The 6,407-nt window shown below is 55.0% G+C and overlaps 1 pseudogene; it reads left to right on the top strand.

The window, feature by feature from the left end:
- The first annotated feature begins 2,443 nt into the window (after positions 1-2,443).
- LOC140418075 (uncharacterized) overlaps positions 2,444-6,407 on the top strand; it is a 185,204-nt pseudogene continuing 181,240 nt past the window's right edge.

Below are 6,407 nucleotides of genomic sequence, written 5' to 3'. Positions count from 1 at the left end.
CGAAATTCTCCCCCAACGGCAGGATGCCCGCCGACTGGTGCCAAAGCCGGTGCCAATCAGACGGGCATCGCGCCGGCCCAAAGGTGCGGAAGGCTCCGCATCTTTGGCGGCCTAGCCCCAACATTGAGGGGCTAGGCCGACGCCGGAGAGATTTCCGCCCCGCCAGCTGGCGGAAATGGCGTTTGTTGCCCCGCCAGCTGGCGCGGAAATGCGGCGCATGCGCGGGAGCGTCAGCGGCCGCTGTCAGTTTCCCAGCGCATGCGCGGGAGCGTCAGCGGCCGCTGTCAGTTTCCCGCGCATGCGCAGTGGGGAGAGTCTCTTCCGCCTCCGCCATGGTGGAGGCCGTAGCGGAGGCGAAAGGGAAAGAGTGCCCCCACGGCACAGGCCCGCCCGTGGATCGGTGGGCCCCGATCGCAGGCCAGGCCACCGTGGGGGCACCCCCCCGGGGTCAGATCGCCCCGCGCCCCCCCCCAGGACCCCGGAGCCCGCCCACGCCGCCTGGTCCCGCCGGTAAATACCAGGTTTGATTTACATCGGCGGGACAGGCAATTCCTGGGCGGGACTTCGGCCCATCCGGGCCGGAGAATCCAGCGGGGGGTCCCGCCAACCGGCGCAGCCGGATTCCCGGCCCCGCCCAATCTCCGGAAGCGGAGACTTCGGCGGGGGCGGGGGCGGGATTCACGGTGGCCAACGGCCATTCTCCGACCCGGCGGGGGGTCGGAGAATGACGCCCAATGTTCCCGACAGTGGGGGAGTCCAGAATTAGGTGTAATATTTTGAGGATAAGGGGCACAGCTTTTAGGACTGAGGTGAGGAGAAATTTCTTCACCCAGAGACTGTTGAATCTGTGGAATTCGCTACTTCAGAAAGCAGTTGAGGACAAAATGTTGTGTAATTCCAAGAAGGAATTAGATTTAGCCCTTAGGTCTAAAGGGATATGGGGGGAAGGCAGGATCAGGGTACTGAACTTGGATTTGGGTGGATTTGGATTTGTTTATTGTCACGTGTACCGATGTACAGTGAAAAGTATTTTTCTGCAAGCAGCTCAAACAGATGATTTAGTACATGAAAAGAAAATACGTGAGAGGGCAACACAAGGTACACAATGTAAATACACAGACATCGGGTGAAGCATACAGGAGTGCAATATTAATCAGGTCAGTCCAAAAGAGGATTATTTAGGAGACTGGTAACGGTGGGGAAGAAGATGTTTTTGGGTCTGTTTGTGCGTGTTCTCAGACTTTTGTATCTCCTGCCCAATGGAAGAAGTTGGAAGAGTGAGTAAGCCGGGTGGGAGGGGTCTTTGATTATGCTGCCTGCTTTCCCCAGGCAGCGGGAGGTGTAGATGGAGTCAATGGATGGGAGGCGGGTTTGTGTGATGGGCTGGGCTGTGTTCACAAATCTCTGAAGTTTCTTGCGGTCCTGGGCCGAGCAGTTGCCATACCAGGCTGTGATGCAGCCAGATAGGATGCTTTCGATGGTGCATCTGTAAAAGGTGGTAAGAGTCAGTGTGGACATGCCGAATTTCCTTAGTTTCGAGAGGAAGTATAGGCGCTGTTGTGCTTTCTTGGTGGTCGTGTCAGCGTGGGTGGACCAGGACAGATTTTTGGTGTTGTGCACACATAGGAATTTGAAACTGCGAACCATCTCCACCTCGGCCCTGTTGATGCTGACAGGGGTGTGTACAGTACTTTGCTTCCTGAAGTCAATGACCAGCTCTTTGATGATCAGCCATGATCACAATGAATGGTGGAGCAGGCTCTAAGGGCTGAATGACCTCCTCCTGCTTCTATTTTGTATGTTTCCTTGTTTTCCATTATCAGTTCTCCAGACACGCGTTCTATAGGACCAGTGCTCACTTTATTTATTTTTTCAATTATTTATTTATTTATTTCCTTAAATTTAGAGTACCCAATTAACTTTTTTGTTCCGATTAAGGGGCAATTTAGTGTGGCCAATCCACCTACCCTGCACATCTTTGGGTTGTGGGGGCGAAACCCACGCAGACACGGGGAGAATGTGCAAACTCCACACAGACAGTGACCTGGAGCCGGGATCGAACCTGGGACCTCGCCGCCGTGCGGCAGCAGTGCTAACCACTGTGCCACCGAGCCGTCCCAGTACTCACTTTATTAACTCTTTACTTTTTTAAATATTTGAAAAACTCTTACAGTCTGTTTTTACATTTCTGGCTAAAAGTCACCGGCAGCATGCACTTTCAATCCACCCGATGCCATCTTGCAGCTACCCAATACCCGACATCCCAGCATCTTCCTCTAGACCCCCAGAACTCTTGATCACAACCCCTTTAGAGTCTAGGCGCGGTGCCCACAGATGTCAGTTGCTATGGACATGATGGTCTCCGGCTCACGTTGTCCTGTTCATGCCCCCGCGGGTAATGATAGCCGATAACAAAAGGGGGGGAAGAAGGTGCAGTGAGGGTATGCCTAAGCTCAGAATCCTGCCCTCCGATGAAGAAAGGGCTCTGCAGCTTGCAAGGGAGAGCCAGGAGCGAGCCGTCACTGAAGGCGAGGTCAGCCTGGACCAGAGACGTGAGGATCTCAACAGCACCTCGGAGGAAGACAAGAGGCATCATACCTATCACTGGCACCACCCACCATCTTGGAGACAAGCACATTTGTGGGAGGTCTTAGCAGACAGGCATCTGGGTCACTATTTGGTGAGCAGCACATTGCTTCTGATGCACATCAGGTGGAGACAGGAATATCCCAGGGATCAAAAGTCGGAGGACTACTGGATTCCAGGACTCAGCTGTGACTCAGCCGGGTGCCGTACCTCTGGATGAGCTCCTCCCTCAGCTGCTAGAGATGCAAATGCAGAGCCAGGAACACCCAGAGTGGTTGTCAACGACATTCCTCCAACTGCAAGCCTGATTGGAGGAGTCCCAAAGCCTACAGGTGCAGGACATGTTTCTAGTGTTGCGTGGCAACCAGGCCAACACTGCAAGGGTGGTGTCTGCAGTGTAAAGCCTGAGGCAGGACGTCTGAGCCATGAGTGGTGATGTCCAATGCGTGGCTCAGTCTCTGAGGACCATGGCTGTGGCCTCGAAACCAGGGTCCTGGCACAGACGTCCATTGCAGGAGCAGGATGTCTTACTGCAATTATACAGGGCCTTGGTGAGGCCACACTTGGAATATCGTGTGCCGTTTCCACCTCTTTATCTGAGAAAGGATGTTCTTGCTATATAGGAAGTGCAGAGGAGGTTTGCCAGACTGATTCCTGGGATGATGGGACTGACATATGAGTAGAGATTGAGTCAGGGTTATATTCGCTGGTGTTCAGAAGAATGAGGGGGAATCTCATAGAAAGCCATAAAATTCCAACAGGACTAGATAGGATAAATGTAGGAAGGATGTTCCTGTTGGTGTGAGTGTCCAGAACCAGGGTTCATTGTCTAAGTTCATGGCATAAACCTTTCAGGCCTGAGATGAGGAGAAATGTCTTCACCCAGAGAGTGGTGAGCCTGTGGAATTCGCTACCACAGGAAGTAGTTGAGGCCAACACATTGTATGTTTTCAAGAAGGAGTTAGATATAGCACTTGGGGCTAAAGGGACCAAAGTCCAAAGATGTGCAGGTTAGGTGGAGTTACAGAGCTACAGGGATAGGTCAGGGGAGCTGTTCGCATGCTCTTTTGCATGGTTGGTGCAGATTCAATTAGCCTTATGGCCTCCTTCTGCAGGATAGGGCTCTATGGATTCTGTGGATATGGGAGGAAAGGGGAACAGCTTACTGAGTTTGATGATCAGCCATGATCATATTGAAGGGCAGAATGGTCTACTCATGCTCCTATTTTCAATGTTTCTATGTTCCATTGCATGAACCTGTAGACAATGGGGGCATCCCTGGTCCTCCTGGCCTGGTGCACCCTGGCCGCCGGCTGTCCTTCTTCCTCAGGTTCATCCAAGGGCTTGTCTTGGTCTTGCTCCCCCTCATCATCAGAGTAAGTGACATGTTCCTCCTCCTCCTCCAGCATCTTGCTCAACTATTGTTGCCAGGTTGTGAATGGCACATCAAACGACGATAATGTGGGACACCCTCTTGGGGTTATATTGAAGAGCACCACTGAACCAGTTGTGCAGCAGAAATGCACCTTTAGCAGCTCTATGCGCCGTTAGATTACTGTTCAGGTGGCACTGTGAGCCACATTATAATGGGTCTCCACCTTGATCTCGGGCCTCTGCACTGGCGTAATTAGCCATGACCTCAAAGGGGGGTCCTTGTCCCCAATAAGCCGTCCCAGCAGCCTGAGGTGTTCCTCGAAGACCCGGGGATGTGCAAATGCCCCTGTATGAATCTGTCATGCATGTTCTCAGGGAAGCACGATGTTCTTCCGGTGGTCGCAGATTGGTTGGACATTCAGGGCGTGTAATTCCTTATAATTGATGGTGTGCCTGGTCATGGTCAGAGGCATGCAGACCATCCGTGACCTCTCAGATGCACCTGTGGACTGATGATTGAGAGATCTCAAATCTCCGGAAGAGCCCTGGAATGGCCTGTTGACAAGGAGGTTCAGGGCTGCCGAGTCCTTCATGGCCACAGAGAATGGCTGCCCCCATTTCCATGTAGTGCCACATCTGCAAGGACATGGCAGAGGTGCCGCACTGTCTCCTTGTTCAGCCAGAATCTTTGGCGGAAGATGGTGTCCGACAGCTCCAGGAATGACATGTGGATCCTGTAAACCCGAGGCCTCCTTCTCCGACATCTTTGGCCCTCTGGTCCCCTGGTGCAGGCCCCTGGGTTGGGCTGCTCAGAGTCAGCGTTGTCTGTCCATCTCCCGTGCTGTTAATAGAATTGTCGCCAGCTCCACTGGCTGCATACCAAGACAAATCGGTAATCTGGAAGGAATGGGAGAAAGAGAGAGGCGGCCAGTTGGGTGGTCCAACCCATGACTCTCAATCCCTCCCAGCATCCCTTGTCATCCTGGTCCGTGAAGCTGAATATCCTACACCGTCTCCGACAGCCAGCGTTACCTCAATTCTTTGCTGTCCATCACACTTCATCGCGTTACCGGCAAGATCATTATTCTCACTCCATTAGAGTTGGCTATGAGCTCGCGTCTGGTTGCTCCCTCCCTTAATATCAGCAACATTAGGGTTCATCATGTGTTGGAGAAAATGAAAGCCTATGTGAACCTTGAGGGCTGTTGGATCCCCCAGGACATTCGGGTGAGACAGTGCGCAGCCGGCATTGGTAAGGGTCAAATGATGGAGGACAATTAATTGGGTGATGAAGACTCTCAGGAATGTTAGAGGGCACAACTACTCTCTGAGCATGGAAAGGCTACACTAATAGGCGCAGATCACACTCGGGCTTAGTCTTGCTGTTTTCTAATTGCTGTCATGTCTTAACACTTAACAGTCCTGGGAAGCCAATGCATTGGGCTGGATTCTCCGCTCCCCGACGCTGAAATCGCGTTCAGCGATGGGGCGGAGAATCTGTTTTGGCGTCAAAATCAGGGGCGAAATTCTCCCCCAACAGCGCGATGTCCGCCGACTGGCGCCCAAATCGGCGCCAATCAGACGGGCATCGCGCCGCCCCAAAGGTGTGGAATGCTCTCAATGTCGGGGCTAGGCCGGCGCCGGAGGGATTTCCGCCCCGCCAGCTGGCGGAAATGGTGTTTGTTGCCCCGCCAGCTGGCACGGAAATGCGGCGCATGCGCGGGAGCGTCAGCGGCCGCTGACAGTTTCCCGGCGCATGCGCGGGAGCGTCAGCGGCCGCTGAAAGTTTCCCGCGCATGCGCAGTGGGGAGAGTCACTTCCGCCTCCGCCATGGTGGAGGCCGTGGCGGAGGCGGAAGGGAAAGAGTGCCCCACGGCACAGGCCTGCCCGCAGATCGGTGGGCCCCGATCGCGGGCCAGGCCACCGTGAGGGCACCCCCCGGGGTCAGATCGCCCCGCGCCCCCCCCCAGGACCCCGGAGCCCGCCCACGCTGCCTGGTCCCGCCGGTAAATACCAGGTTTAATTTACGCCGGTGGGACAGGCAATTTCTGGGCGGGACTTCGGCCCATCCGGGCCGGAGAATTGAGTGGGGGGGCCCGCCAACCGGCGCGGCGCAATTCCCGCCCCCGCCCAATCTCCGGTACCGGAGACTTCGGCGGGGCGGGGGCGGGATTCACGGCGGCCAACGGCCATTCTCCGACCCGACGGGGGGGTCGGAGAATGACGCCCCAGGAGTGCCGTCGGTTTTTGAATTCTCCACCCACTGAAAATTATGCACGGCCTCAGGCCATTGCGTGAGGCCCGCCCTGCGATGCTCCGTCTCGTCCCCGACCGACCGAGTTCCCAACGGCGTGGGTTATGTGTGCTCACACCATTCGTGAACTCGGCGTGGAGGCTGCGGACTAGGTCCGGGGCTGCCACAGTTGGGGGAGGGCCGATCCGCGGGC

Source organism: Scyliorhinus torazame, chromosome 1, assembly GCF_047496885.1.
Source record: "Scyliorhinus torazame isolate Kashiwa2021f chromosome 1, sScyTor2.1, whole genome shotgun sequence".
NCBI classification, from domain to species: domain Eukaryota; kingdom Metazoa; phylum Chordata; class Chondrichthyes; order Carcharhiniformes; family Scyliorhinidae; genus Scyliorhinus; species Scyliorhinus torazame.
Note: the sequence above shows the minus strand (reverse complement) of the source record. Positions and strands in the feature narration are given on the sequence as shown.